We start from the raw sequence: 15279 nt of genomic DNA on the forward strand, positions 1-15279 counted from the left end.
TGGTTTGCTGATTTCACATAAAGGGCTTCTGTGCAGGGGGTTGTACCTCCGTTAAGACACTGGGGCTGGTCACCCCTTCCTGAGCTAAAGCTTACAGGAGGCTGGGGGCTTCCACGCCGGCCTCCCCACACGGGGAATGAAGCGGTGCTGGGGCTCCGGACTGTGTGGGGGCTTGCTGGGGGGCTGGCTGAGGCTGCTCGAAGGGCAAGTGCTTGTAGCCCTCCAGCCCCGCGGCTGGGGCAGGGAGCTGGGCTCCCAGCCTTGTGGACATGGATGTGGCCACCTCCGCCGCTGGCTGCTCAGGCCACAGCACGTCTGGTGCTGTTGTTGTTGGGGGTGAATCTGGGGAATGCAGACGTGTTACGTTGGGTGTCTTTATTAAAGCATCCAACATTCTGCAACACACCTTGAGGGGGAATAAAAATAAGTCTAGTTTATCTTCCCTGCTCGCCTGGATACTATGTGCGGGGTGAGGCTCCCCGTGTCCTTGTCACACTGCTCCCCACCTTCGCTCTCCTCTGGGCAGCTCGCTCTCTCCCTTCCCATCCGTGTGGGTTTGAGGCCATGCTGGGCTGAGGCCAGAAGCACCCTCCCCTCTCCACCACCTCAGAGCAGCTGTCAGAAAGTTGTTTTGGAGCTTGGCAGTGCTTTGGGGAGGAAGCCAAGCTCTGCATCTGAAATAATCAGAGTATCCTGATAAATAGGTCTGTCTGACGGGGCTTCTATATTCGGGTTTCTGTTCCTAGTGGTTGCACAGAAAGATTTGAAAACATGCACTGTACAGACCAACAAAATATAAATCTGTCTTTTTTAAAAAATTGCAATCGCTAAGCCAATCTCATCCTTCAGTACCTAACGAATGGTTTTTGAATGCATCCTTCTGGCAAAACTGAATACCTCATTATAGCTGCAGTAGATAAGTTTACATCAGCTTATCCCCAAATGACTGAGTTCCCACATAGGTCTGTGCAAACTGCCTTGATTTTTTTCAAACAAAATAATATTGTGCAAACAACATAGTTTTATCTAACTGGGCTGTGACAGGTTTCAGGTTTCCCACCCCAACCACCTTTTCGCAAGCACAGTGGGGTGTTTCAGATTAAATACGACTTGCAGATATTTTTCTCTCTTCTTGAATTGCACTCATGTGCAAGTTAGTTTACATGGGTGGAAATTGTGCGTGTAACCCCCTCATTCTAAACTGTTGGAGATGACCATGTATTTATTAATTTAACACCAGATCGGTACCATGGTTTTCGTGGAAATTGCTGAGACTTGGTCGATTTCTCAGTGTGAAATCCGCTGGGAGATCAGGCCCTGAGGTCAGCTTCTGCAGCAGCTGCAGGCTCGGCTGGAAGGAGCATAGAGCAAAGGGAACCAGCTCTAGTGGCAGCTGGGACCTGTGTCATTGTCACTTCTGCAAGAATTACGAAGTAACTTGTGCTGAGTGTAACTATACCTGGCCTAGAGTCTGTTTTATCACGATCCCTGTTGCATATTTTCTCTGCAATAATCAGCTTATTCCTCATTAGGCAGAGAACCAGGTCTGGCTGCGTGCTAATTCCTGCACACAAGTTGCTTGGTCTGGCAGCTCGTGGGCACCCGTGGTATCGCACTGTGGCTGGACACCCCTTCCTGGCGGTACCAAGGCCATCTGCCCAGCATTCAGGTGACTCTCCCCAGAGTTCTTCAGCTTGTGAAGAGCCTGACAGCACGTCAGGGGTGTGGAAGCCCCTTCGGTGTTTCCTGGGGTGGTTACTTGGGCTGCAGGCACTCGGCTTTCCCACCCTGCAGTGGGACTGGATCGACGCAGCCCTAAGGAGTTTGGGACATGCGCTCCACATACGGACAGTTCTCATGTTTGACACCATGTGTATCCTCCCCCTGTGGAGGGGACGGTGTTTGCTGTGGAGTGGCTAGGAAAAGGAGGTCTGGCCTCCATTTCTGCTTCTGCCATTGGCTTCCTGTGCAGTTTTTCCGCAGTTACGGGGGGGCCGTGTCCCCAGAAGGCTGTGAGGACAGGCCGACCGCTCAGCCCTCGGCTGCTGGCCTCTCTACCCTTTGGTTATCACGGTGTGGGAAGGCGCCTCCCACCCCAGGTGCCTTTCATTGCACCTACAGCACAGTGCACGAGCCGAGGGCTCCAGTCTTCTGGAGTGCTCAGCACCGGAGGGCTGCAGTTGGAGCAGAGAAAACCAGACCCTGCTGTTACTGGTTAATGGCAGCGGTACGGGTGGCACGGGAACTGAGAGCCACCTCCTCAGAGGCAGGTTACCACTCCTTGTAGCTCTTTTCCTGAACTGTTTCCAATTTATTCCGACTAGGAAGAAGTGAATATATATGTAGAGATATGCCATACGGTTCTGGACCCGTCACTTTTATTCTCTTTGCCGAAACGCGCATTTATTTAAAAGTTCAGTGTGGGTAAGTTGAGCCAAAACCCTGACGTGTGCTCCTGGTGAATGTGCTATAAACATTTCCCTAATACTCTCAAAGGTACCCTTTCTGTCTGAACTTCAGAGCAGGTAAACTTCCCAGAAAATATTGTAGTCAATGAATTTTTACATCACAGGGTCCCTCTCACACTCCTTTCCTGTGTTCTTTTTTCTTTTTTCCTTTTGAAGTGGAAACTGTATTCATTTTCAAAGTAGATATGTGCAGTCAGCAATGATGAAAATGAAGGTAACTGTCAAAAACACTGCCAGAGGGGATTTCTCCACTTTAATTTCTGCTTACATTATTAAGACAAGTAAATTATCTTTTCATGGAATGTTTCCTTTTTTTCTGGAAGCACTACTGATAAATGATGTAATATTCAAGGCCCTTCTCCACAGCTGTTGGAGGCCCAAAATTTTGATTCCCGACACCACAATAGACACAGACGCCAAGTAAAACCTTAACCTGACTTTCATGATTAAATATGATGGTATTGCAGGAGGAAATAAGGAGTCTACAAATATTATTCTGAAAGGAGTTGATTAAGCTTCCCCCCCAACCCAGTATTTTTAGGAGTCTGCTGCTGTTGTTCCAGGGATTAGGAAGAAGCCAGGCACGGTTCTGGACGGGTGGCTGAGAGGGGCTTTCTGTAGCTGTACGCCGAAACACTATTTAAAAACCACCTTGACAGGAGCAAGTTAGCTGCTGTGTAAAAGCAGACTCCTGCTATTTTTATCACAGAAATCTTAACCTGTTCTCAGGAAGGGATTTCTTTCCATGCCACTTTCAAATTCATCTTCAAAAATCAGGGTGGTTTTTTTTTTTGTTTTTTTTTTTTTGTATCATTCAGGAAGATGAGTAGCCTGGGGACAAAATCCCTTAGGCTGGCAAGATAATGCCTTTTTATGACAAGGGGCCTCTTTTCTTTTTGTTTCCCTAAATTAATTGCTGAAATTTGGATAGCAGAGGCCAATTTTGCTCTGCATCTTAAATAATTTAGGTCAGTTGTTGACATCTTAGCACAAGTAGCTTATCGTATAGGTAAGAGCTGCTTAACCCATTGCAAGAAGGGATGGATACATTTCCCCCTGCCCCGACATAAACAGTCCGCGTACTTTCCAAACAGTATTTGGGAGGTTCTCTTGACATCTGACACTGCAATTTACTTCCCTTGTCAGGTGAATAGGTTTGTCCCTGGTGACCAACACCGGTCCCATGCAAGTCCCTTGTGTCCCAGGGATGCGTTGCCCTGCTGCTCCTTGCAAGTAGTCTTGCTGCTTCTGAAGAGCACCAGCTTCTGCTGCTGTCTTACCTCCATAGGCAGAAATGCAGATTGCCTGGGCTGCGTGGGAGTCAGCTCTGGCCTGCTCGAGGGCCTTGCCCTTTTGCTTCAAAGATCAGGAGAAAAACGATGCAGTTTCATCGCTGTAATTGGCTGGAGCCTCCTTGTTTGTCTCTTTTCTATCTAGATAAGCAATCTTTAAGGGGAAAGCTGATTCACAAACTCATGGCATTTTAGGCCTAGGAGGCTGTTATGGCCACAGAGCAATTAACAGGTTGTGGGATTACCTAATAATTCTCGTCTTGACAGGAGGAGAGAGTCAGCCCAGCTCTGGCTACCTTGTTGTCTCACTCTTACCCTGAACACAGGCAGCTGCGCTGACTCCGCAGCCAGCCCAGAGCTCTGCCCTACCACAGGGGGTCTGGTGGGGTAGGGAATAGTGGGCCGGGATCCAAGGGCACAAAGAGTGAATTCCAGGTGAGAATCCACGTGAAATACCTACATGGTTCTTGGTTAATCTTTATTGCTGCTCTTCCTTGAATCCATTTCTCTGAGCAGTGCAGATTTTAAATGTGAACATTAACCAGAGGGGTGGGGGAGGGATATACAGAAAGAATACCTAAATTTTAGAAGTGCAGACCTAGGTATGTTTTTCTCAGGTTAACTATCAAATTATTTCAACTAGAAAGCTGCTTTTTTTTTTTTTCTGATACTTTACACAGAAGACCTTTAGGTTCCAAGCCACATTCACTGGAGGACAACTGCATGAGAAATTTTAACAAGACAAAATATTTTTTTGAACTTCTAACACGTTTTGCTATATTCACAATCTTCATCTGACTTCTGAGGGCGGTCTGCCTGCTGACTGTGACCTTGTCCACTGCATGTGGAAGCATGAGAGCATTCAAAAACTGGAAAGTTTTGCAAGGGGTCCTCTTGGGTACGTGTCAGAGGTGGGCAGCTGCTCCATCCAACTTGATTTTATTAATGTTGCTGAGGATGTGCAGCCCCCAAGGAGAACCCACTAGCTGGTCTGTGTGTGCATTGCCGTGCACAGCGAAGAGGAGGGAAGAGGGAGGTGAGTGACTTGTAGGGGGAGCTGCAGATGGCTTGCAGTGGGCAGAAGTGCAGAGTTAAAACATTGAAAACATTGCATTGACACAGTGCAATGAGCACGGGTTTCACTCTGAAGATCTGTAAAAATGGGAGAGGAACTGCTTAGTTACTCAGAGCTTACCTAAGGCATTTCCCAAGTACTTGTTTATTCAAACACTAGTTCTCAATAAGAAAATACCGCTTATGTAAGTGCGAGGAGGAGGAGGGGAAAGGAGTTGTCATTATGACCAGCCTCTGAAAACACCCAAATCCTACCCCTAGTGTTCAAGATCCCACTCAAAAAAACACTCACATAACAGCAAACACCAGGCTTCCCAAGGCACCAAAGACCCAACTTGTGGCCATTAACACCCTTCAGTTACCGTGCGTTGGGATGCGGTGGCCTCCAAAATATATGGTCTCTTGTGAGCTATGCTCAGGATGCATTAAACAGCAGCTTCTCTGGTAGCAGCAGCTCCAAAGGCAAAACAAGAGAGGCTAAACATGCGTGTGATTCATTGCAGTGACTTAAAGTTGGGTTTGAATGCAGCCGGCAGAGCTTCCTGGTGTGGCAGTGCTCCCCAAGAAAACTTTACGCATTCTAGGTGGAGGTGTTGACTTCAGCGCATGAAGTCAAGCGATGTTTAGCAACAGGCTTTGATGAGAGCAGGACCGCTTCTGTCACATCCCAAAGACATTACCTAACCATCTGCTTTCTAAATTCCTGGGAACTGCCCAGCAAAAGACTAATGGAGCCAGCCAGACACATGCACACACCAAAATGAGTTCTGCTGAACACCTGGGGCCAACACCTCAGCTGCTGTACAAGGGCAACAATGACACTAAGCTAATTTATAGCAGCTGAAGATTTGGCCCAGGAATGCTATTATTTTTCTATTTAAAACAGTGCTAGCAATTTGCAGGAGTTTGTTATTAGGAACGGGCCAAATATTTCGGAGGAAATTATGGAGTAATAACAACCACAGAACCTAAATTAGTTGTTTTTAAGTTATAAGAGCATAAAATAATAGCATCTGACACCACTAACCACTATTCTTTTTTGCACTCCTTAAAACTTCAGATGTGCTTTGCCAAACCAATTGTTTCCAAATTCTGTCAAAAATATTGTCCTTGGGCAGAAAGCTTGGATGCTAAATTTCAACCCAGTATGATTTTTATGGCTGAGTGACAGAAACCTTGAAAAGGGGATTTATAATGAATACAACCTTAACTACTGTGGCGTGAACAGTGCTGCAATTCTCATTAGCTGAGCTTTTTTTTCCCTTTTTTCTCAGAATTTTGGAGGGTGGGGCTGGCTGTAGGAAGTAGTCGACTGGTGTGTACGCTTCTGTCATGGCAGGAAAGGAACTCAGCAGCTTCATTTCCCCCTTTCATCTCTGGACATCTGTCTGGGTTCAAAGATTGTTGTGGATCTGAAGCGAGAGGATTTCAGTACGGTTTTTCAGGCCGTGGCCACGAGCGTGGGCAGGCTGCGCATATGAGCCGAGAGGTTTCGGCACCAGGAGTTGCCTCTGTCCTCGTGTTTAATGAGGTTTATTCACTGGAGGATAGCGGAAGGCTGTGGATTTGAAAACAAGCCTTAGCAAAGGAGGAGGCAGAAAGACCAGAAAGCAGAGGATCTGCCAGGTTCCCATTCCGCTCAGCTTTGCTGCTAAACTCCAGTTTTCAGGTTGTGGGAAAAGGAAAGTCTCTGCCTTTGTATATGTTAAACACCAGGTGTGCAGGGTTGGGAAGTGGGAGTGGAGAGCTGGCTGGAGGATTTTTTTGCTGTACATTTGGACTTTTGTTTCCCAGGAGCAGCGAGTGCAGTCACGGAGCTCTCGCAAGAGGTGGTATGAGTGCATCCTCCATCTGAAGGCATCTGTTCAGCACGGCACAACATTCAGTGCAAAAAATAAAGCCTTGAGAAACAGTTTGTTAAAGAAACACGAGGCTTTATAGCTCCATGTAGCTCTGAAGCAGGATTGTGGCCTTTCTTTGAGAAGTTCCCGGTGTAAATATCGCCTTATGTATCCAACTTAACAGCTCTCCAGTTGGGACCTCGGCCTTGGTGGCAAAAACTAGATGGAAACTGAAAGCCCTGAAGTACAAAATGAGTTATATAGTGCACCGGGTCTCCCCAGCACAGTCTCCTGGGATGGGAAGATGGCACATGTGGTGAGTAATGTCATAATCATCACACAGTAGAAAACAAATCCAAGCAAAAGGTCTTAGAAGTCTTTCATCTCTACTTTCCCAAGCCACAAATGGCGAAATCCTCACATGGCTTGCTCAGATTGCTTTTGAAAGTTGAGAACTTCCGTCCTCAATGGGAGAGGCAGAATGGGACTGAAATTGCCCTGTTAATGAAGAAACCATTAATAATAACTGCCTCTGCTGAAAGCTGTTCTCATGGTGCCTTCTCTTGGTGCCTCTGGTAGGAAGGGAGAAGGCTTTAGTGATCCCAGAAGGATCTGTCCTGTCTGACTATAAAAATCATCCAAATTCTTTCAAGATGAGAGAGGCTTCCCCCAAAATGAGCGGCCCAGTTCACAGCTTCCTAATGCATGTACTTTGCAGCTGATGGTTTGAAATGCTTTATCTTGCTCTTGGCACGCTGCCTTTCAGGAACCATCTTTTTTATGAATTGCTTTTTTTTTTTTTTTTTTCTCTCGTAAAAAGAAAACTTTCTGGTCATTAACTCAGGAAAAAGCAAATGAAATCTGAGGAACTTGACTGTCACCTGGATGGGGAGGAGGTGAATCCAGTTCAAGGTGAAGACTGAGTTGAGCGCAGTGAGGTGTCATCCCCCAGCCCTCGATACCTAAATACATCCGAAATATCAAAGTAACAGGAGACTGGGATGTATTTCAGCAGCTCGCCGTAGGTTGTGCATACTCTGCTGCCATCTGGCTAGCGTCGAGCCCTTCGATCCTACCTTGGCAATACAACGAGGAAGCTTTCCTTGCCTCTGTTTTGCAGGTGGCTGGGATATCACTTCATGCACTTATACGCGAACACTTGCAAATACTGCTTCTCTGCCACAGTGCAGTGGCTTGCATACCCCAGCACAACAGCGATGTATTTGGTTCAGGAACTCTATTTTATTTTTTCACCTAGGAATGGCCATTTAACACATCGATGCAGCCCTTGGTCTTCAGCAATTTTCTGTCTTCAGAGCTTTGGAGGTTTGTGCGTGTGATCTCCATTTGACTGCTAATATGGGCAGCTTAAGAGAAAGCACCTGCCAGCGTAAAGGTGTCAGTGCATGTGCTTTGCCTGGCCTCTTCTTTGGGACCTCCTCTTCCACCCGCCCCGTGCTTGTGTAATCCAAAGAGAAGGCTGCACCAAGCCAATGCAGGGCAAGGGGAAGCGAATAAACACCGACGTGTTTATTTCTATCCTCTTACTATCAGATACAAAGAACAACTTCAAAGCAATACATAACTAAGTTAGGTGATACACCAACAATAATTAAAACGCCCCTGCAGGAAGTCATGTCATTGAAAAAACAACTGCTTCAGAAAGCAATAACATTTTTCTGCCAAAAGCATGTGAAACTGCTGTATCTGGGCCTTGACGCAAAGAAATAAAAATATAAAAAAAAATTGGCACTTGCTTCAATCCGTCCCTGCTCAGGACAACTGAATAATTCTGAGACTGTGCTGGTTACAGGGCTGCAAAATTAAGGCCCCTCTGTGACAGAGACGTCTCTGAGCAGAGCAGGCTTATGCAAGAGAGGAGAAGATGCTGTTGGAGGCCGTCTCCTGGAGAAAATTGAAATGCGAGGGATTCGTGGGCAGCGAAGGGGCTGTGTGACGCCTGTCTTGGCTCTTGGAACATGAGGAAGAGTAACAGTGATGTGCTGTTACAACATTGCTGAGTGTTTGCAGCATAAAGCAGTATTCAGGTGGGAAACGTAGATGGCTGCCCATCATGAACCACTGTACTGGTGATGGTTTGCACAGAGGCTAAGTAGGTTGCCAGCTCCACGTCCCTGCCTGTACAATCACTGTGGCCATTTCAGTGTGACACCAGCTTGTTCTTTTCTTCATCAAGCAACATCCAAGCCTAACAAGCCAACCAAAAAGCCCCACCAGGCTCTGGATCATGCTGTTGGGCCTTTGTCACAGCTAGACAAAATGGTCCTTTACTATTAAAAATTATCTGCACAGCTTGCTTTACAGCCCGCATAGCTATAGCTTTCTGTAGATGCCATAAATCTCAGTGCTCTCTTCTCCCACTTCTTTTTTTTTTTTTTAAAGTCAGGATTGGAAAGGATAGATGTTGCTGAATGATTATTGTGTTGACTTCAGGAGTCTTTACTTTAAAGTCAAGTTGCACTGCTTATTTAAAGAGCAGCAATTATAAAGGGAAGGAAATTGTTGAAGAGATCTACCTGTAGGAAAAAAGAAAAAGAAGTTGCTGCTGTTTTCTAGTTTATAAATGTAGTTTAAAGCACAGATGCTTAGAAGAAAAAAATGAATGCATGTCACTTTGAAGAGAGGAGTTATTCAGAGCTTGAGCAATAGGCCCCAACAATGAAGTTAAGTTCAGACAAAAACCATGTTTTATCAATCAACTGCTACTTTTAAGTTTGACAGCTTTTGTAAGCAGGAAAATGTCAATTACATAAGATATTTGAACCTGTGGAAATAACCCATGGAAACACAAAATGTCTGTTCACACATCAAAATGATCCAGACTTGAAGGAAGTTAAAAACCAGAATGCACTAAGGAATTATCTGACGGAAAAATGGAAACTTTGTTATGAATTTTCAAGAAATATTGGCTAATTAATTTCTTTGGTGAGTTTATAAGGTTATTTAGGATTGGAGAAAATGAGGTAACTTCCCTATTTTTCCTGATGTGTAACAGCTATGGAAACACTTTGAAATGAGTGTCCCATCATTACGAATTCATTTGGTTATCCTTTTAATAACAATGATTGTACTCAGGCACTTTATATGAATGTTACATCCCATCTCTTTCAGGTGCTGCTTGGTCACTCCAATGAGCATTTGTCAGCTGGGTCTTATTAAATTGCCATTAAGGAAGAAAAAGCTAAATACCTAGTAACAACATTGAAAGGGGAAAAAAACTAAAAAACACGTAGGCTTGGACCTGGAAAATTAGTTCTTATGGAGTAGAAGATGCTCTATTGAAGTTAAAAAAAAAAAAAAAAAAACCAAAAAACTGCCAGGAGCCTGGTTTGACAGAGCCCAGTCAAATCGATTGACTCAATGTTCATTTTCTGCCCTCAGTCTGCCTTTGTGGGATGTAAACAAGATGAGATCTTTGGTAATGTGTTTTATTAGATGCAACTGATGTAGCTGGAAAAAGTAGACACAAACTTGCAGGCTTATGGGCTGTTCTTCAGGTCTGAAGAAGTGTGTGATTTAATACAGCGTGTTTTGGGGAGTGTGTTAGACCAAACTACCAACGTCCAGCAGTGCCAAGTAGGGCTGTCTGCATGGAGACCTAATAACTAGTAGCAAGTTTGCTCTGAATTCAAATGCCACTGTGTGTTGTCTTCATTTTATGAGTTAAGCTGAACAAATTAGGATGGCTTTATATCTGCATAAATGCCCGTGCAGAGTTTTGATGCGATTTTACTGCTTTGATGAAAATAAGCAATCTCCTGTTTAAAACTCTAGGCACAGGAATGCAAAATTAGTGCCTGAAATTATATAGTCAAACAAATACATTTCCAGCAGCGAGGAATATAGCTTGTAGCTTATTAACATATCTGGGAAACATTTCCTTTTTTCCATGGAAAATTTAACATTGTCATTAAAGACTAAACATTTTTAGTCTAACCTGGAAAGTTTTCAGCGCGAGGCTGCAATGGGATGGTTTTCAGCCAAAAATCTTCTTTCTCTTGTAGATTTTAAATTTTTTTTTTATATTTTCTGCAAAGTGTTTCCATTAGCTAAAACAGACGTATTTTGTCTTAAAAACAAATCTGATATAAATACTTAATAGCACAGTTAAAATTATTTAGTTTAGGAGGATAACAAGCTCTACAAATGAAGGACACTCATCTTGCACATGGCCTTAGCATCAGGCATCCAGAGTCCAGCATTTCTGCCTTTTTGCCTCAAATTTCTCTCCTGCCAAGGGAATGGTGCTGCATAGCCAAAATCTTCTGCAACCCCCCAGCACACTGATGCTCCATGAGGGACTGAGCATACAGCAAGTCAAGTCCCAGCCCTGTACACGGCAGTGGCCTACCCAGAGGGGGTGGCCATGGGGCCATGCTCAGCAGCCTTTGGGTTACTTCAAAATTGGCTCGGAGGTCATCCAGGGAGCCTACAGCCAAGTTTATGCCAGCGAAGCATTGCAGCACTGGGAGCTCTTTCCTTACCTCCCGATGTAAAACATCACTGTGGCTTCTCAGCCTCACTAACCAGGCTGAAGGAGACATTGTGCCCATCTGCTGCACTGAAGTGGTGCAGCCCCGCTGAGCACTGTCTCCCTCGGAGTAGCCCTGGGTGCACCTCAGAGGAGGGCAGCACCCGGGGTTATGCCCTTGCTGGGCGCTGCATTGCATGAGCAAAGGGCCCTCCCGTGGAGCCACCCCCAAGAGCTCAACAGGTGAGCTGCGCTGACGGGATTCGTGCCATTAACCCGTCTGGTTATTGCTTTTGCTCATGGCAGCACTAACTAGCCCTCACTTGATCATCAAGCATCATGAACGTGCTCCAAGGCTCTTACTACCTAGGGGAGAGCCTTTTTATGACTGTGGAGCACTGGCTCTGATACTCATCTTAGAGCAAGTTCCCATCAAGCCTTCTGACATCATTGGATATGATTGCTGACACCTGTTTGGTAAATAAAATTACATCAGATCTTTTCAGCACCAGGCTGTTAAAAGAGAGCTCTAGTGCAGATGTAACCTCCAGTATGAATAGGAGAATTCATTAGGCATCAAGGTCTTTAAACTCATCAGGGTTAAACAGCAATTTACCTCACACCATAACTGTTAGAAAGTGATTTAGTAACAAGGAATTGACGAGGTACATTTCCCTGGAGGGCACAATAAATAATTTTTTTCATCCCAAAGTGTTTTTGCAGAAATGTTTATGTAGTCAAGTATTCAAAGTTAATTCATTTCTAGTAGTTTGACAGAGTTTTTTTTTTTTTCAGTGACCGATGAAAATCTTGCGTGAGTTCATCTCTTTTTACAGTATTATTTGGTGAACTTTTCCTGCATGATCTAATCTCACAGTGGAAAACTAAATAAAAGTTTATTGGTAAGCAGGAATGAGTTCACTGGCCTGCTCAGCTGGCATTATAGACAAAAACAATGCTTTGACGTTTTGGAAGTGGTACTTTTCCTTGGTTTTGGAAGCCATTTTGGTGATACTAAGGAAATCATATGCAGTGTTTCTAATTGTGCCATAGATATCCTTGGGAAGACCGTCAGGGTGATCTTAGCTGCCTTTCAGCCTCTCCATTTCTACTGCAGATTGAAAGAAGAAGCCTCCAGCTATTTTGGTTGTCACACACAGTCTTTCCATTACTGTTTTAAGGGTTTCTTTACAGTCTGTTGAGTTTTGTTTCTGCTTGTTTCTGCAGAGGCTCGTTGACATGACTGATAACGGGAGGCCATCATGGGGCAAAAGCCATGTTCCTCCAGACACCTTCCAAATGGACCAAGGTAGGAGGATTTCTGTGCTTCCTTTTGGATAGTCCAAGCAAAGAGCCTAACTCAATTAAATAAAAAAAAAAAAAAGTCAAGGTTTTAGTAACTGGAACTTAGATTTACATCAGGTAATGTGTCATCATGGATAAACTTACCTGTGGGGGGATTTTCCATTAATACTGAACTGATTCAAAATGAAAAAAAATATTTTAAGGTGTTTTTCTGTGATTTTTGTAGTAGTTAGTAAAATGGAAAGTTTCATGGAGAAAATTTTTGAGCTTTCATCACTCCAAAATTTCTCCCAACAGAGCATTTCCAGCAAGCTCTAGCTATTAATATACATTAAAGCAAATGGCAAATTGAGGAGATTTTGAAATGTCAGGCTGGCAATGGTTAATTAAACAGCACTTTGCTGTGTGCCCATTAAATTCAAGTAATGCCACTCCAGCTGCTGATTTAAGGCTTTTAAATGACAGACTACTTAGCCTGAAGCTTGATTTGTGATTATTATTGACTTAATTCACAGCTTTCACTTTCAGAGGGGTTTTGAACTTAAGACTCCTTGGGTTAAACTTTTCAGTTCAATTTTTTGACCTACGCATGTGCCAAACTAATAATATGTCAGGTCCTGTACTGAAAAGGATGTGAATTTATGTTGAGTGTCTGTTACTTTTTGCTGTGATTGATGTTTATTATGATCTCTGCCGGGGTACAAGTCCTGTTGCATCTTTGATAAAATGTTGGCATAGCAGCCTTTGATGTTCACAGCAGATGGTTTTGGTGGTTAATTTCTCACAGTTATGATAGCAAAAAGCAGAACGATGGCTTCAAACAAAGTGTGTGTTCCACACAAGAGAAAGCCTCCTAGGCTAGGGCTAATGTGGTACATCGCTGTGGTGTGGCTCTAACAAAATGCAAAAAAACTGAAATCCTATCTGACCAGCGTGGACTGAAACTCCTCATTTTCTCTTCTGTGCTGAGTTAATGCTGTTCCTGTATTATCTAAGTGTCCTATTTTTTGAGAGTTTTGCATGCAAGCCCAGTCTTAGAAGATCTTTTGTGTTTTTATGGGCAAGAAGTTTGTGTTTTAACTGCTTCACACGCAAGTAGGAAGCTACCTACTTCCTAAAAGTACAGGTCTGTCCTATCAGCAGGGTCCCAGATGCTGCTGCCAGCTGGGGATGTCTGCGTGTCCCACCTCAGCTGTTGTTACCAGATGTAGGATGCTCTGTTCTAGCTCTTTGCCCAGGTGGCCTGCGTGGAGGCGTAGAGGTTGTGGTGGAGGGAAGGTATTTTGCAGCAGCTTTGGGTCTCCCCAGCAGCCTCTTTAGTAGGAATCTCCGACTTCAAAATTTATAATCAACTGCTCATTTCCACTGAAATTTGTGCTTGCAGTGACCAGACCCTCAAACATACTGAGATGCCTAAATCAGTCTGTGGTGATTAAGCCCCTCTGAAAGCAGGATTTAGCCTTTTTAAGCCATGTAAGTGTTTCTGCAAATCGCATGTTGGTTCATGAATTAACGGGTGCTGATGCTTTCTTTGGCAGTCACGCTGAAGGTCGTGTTCAGAAAGCTTCAACCGGTTGTTTTCCAATCCTCGCTAATATTTTGGGTCAACAGTCATGTCTGTCAAACCCTTCCTATAGCACTTGCAAGCCTGAAATACTTTTTACAATGTTAATGAGGATGGGAGAGGACTTTTCCTGTCCTAGGAACAGGCTTTGCATAATAGTTTTCTTCTGTCCATGTAAGATCTGTTCTGCCGATGGGGTGGAAAGAAAAAGGCCCCTGCAAAAGCAGTGCTTGGAGTTTGCTGCTTTCTATACACGCATCCCAGTGGCGAATGACTTCCCTCCCAATGAAAGCTCATGGTGAAAGAAGACAGCAACAAAAGCACCAAGGTAATCTAGAGGCCATGAGGGAAACATTCCTTCTTCCGGGAGGCCTATCTAAATCCCCGCTGAAACACAGCATATCATGTTTTAATCCCCAAAGGTTTCCTGCACCATGTTATTTGCTCAGGCTGTTCATTTCCCACCCACAAGAAGACAGAACAGCAACACGGGTTGCTGCTCTTGTGTAGCTGTGTGACTTTTCCCAAGAGTTAGGAGATTTTGCCTGTGACCAACTTCCCACTCGGTTAACACCTCCTTATCTGAAGGCCAGGCACTTGCAGAGGCGGGGAGCAAGGCTGCGAAGCTCAGCGCTGCCCCGAGTGTGTGCTCCTGCGCTCCGTTGCCTCCGAGGGATTATTTAATGGCTTGTTTCCCAAGGGGATTAAGCTGAACCTGATAAAGGCGCTATCAGCATCCACCCATGCAGACATTGATAAGTATATATTCCATCAGAGCTGCCCTTCGTTTCTTTTCCAAGTTAGACAAGCTCCAGAGCAGGGATTTCTGAAAGCATCCAAGAGGCTTAGCGACACATCAGCTGTCTGATTTTTAGCAGGATTCATGGTCCTCTAAAGACCATCTCTAAAGATAGCCAGAGATGACAGAGTGTTTGCAAACATCAGTTCCTGTTCTGGACAGCCGTTCGCGTCGGCCACATTTGTTCCCCATTTCTTGACCATGGAGGCATCTCTAGTTTATGATATCTGTGGGAATTCACACCAAAACCCGTGCCTTCACACCAGCACCCATGCTCTCGTGGGACGTGTTCCTGGTTCTCTGGTGGCTGGCCAAGAATCAGCACCTAGTAATGAGCAGCCAAAGCGAGCAGCACATTAACATCCCACAAGCTGTAACAGATAAAATATCTGACAAGCATTTGTGAATAAAATAGGATCTATTTTCTTTTTCTAGGGTTGACAA

The 15279-nt window shown here is 44.6% G+C and overlaps 1 long non-coding RNA gene across 2 annotated transcripts in view; it reads left to right on the top strand.

Moving 5' to 3' along the window:
* Positions 1–15279, top strand: part of LOC121066812 — a 139513-nt gene that overhangs the window by 92434 nt on the left and 31800 nt on the right. Inside the window, exons 3-4 of one of the 2 annotated variants that reach the window (XR_005817973.1) lie at positions 12395–12476; positions 14011–14873. This is a non-coding gene — a long non-coding RNA (uncharacterized LOC121066812). Of the gene's footprint in view, positions 1–12394; positions 12477–14010; positions 14874–15279 lie in introns of those variants that run through there. The other variant, XR_005817974.1, reaches the window with a different exon arrangement.

This window comes from Cygnus olor, chromosome 3, assembly GCF_009769625.2.
Source record: "Cygnus olor isolate bCygOlo1 chromosome 3, bCygOlo1.pri.v2, whole genome shotgun sequence".
Taxonomy (NCBI): Eukaryota; Metazoa; Chordata; class Aves; order Anseriformes; family Anatidae; genus Cygnus; species Cygnus olor.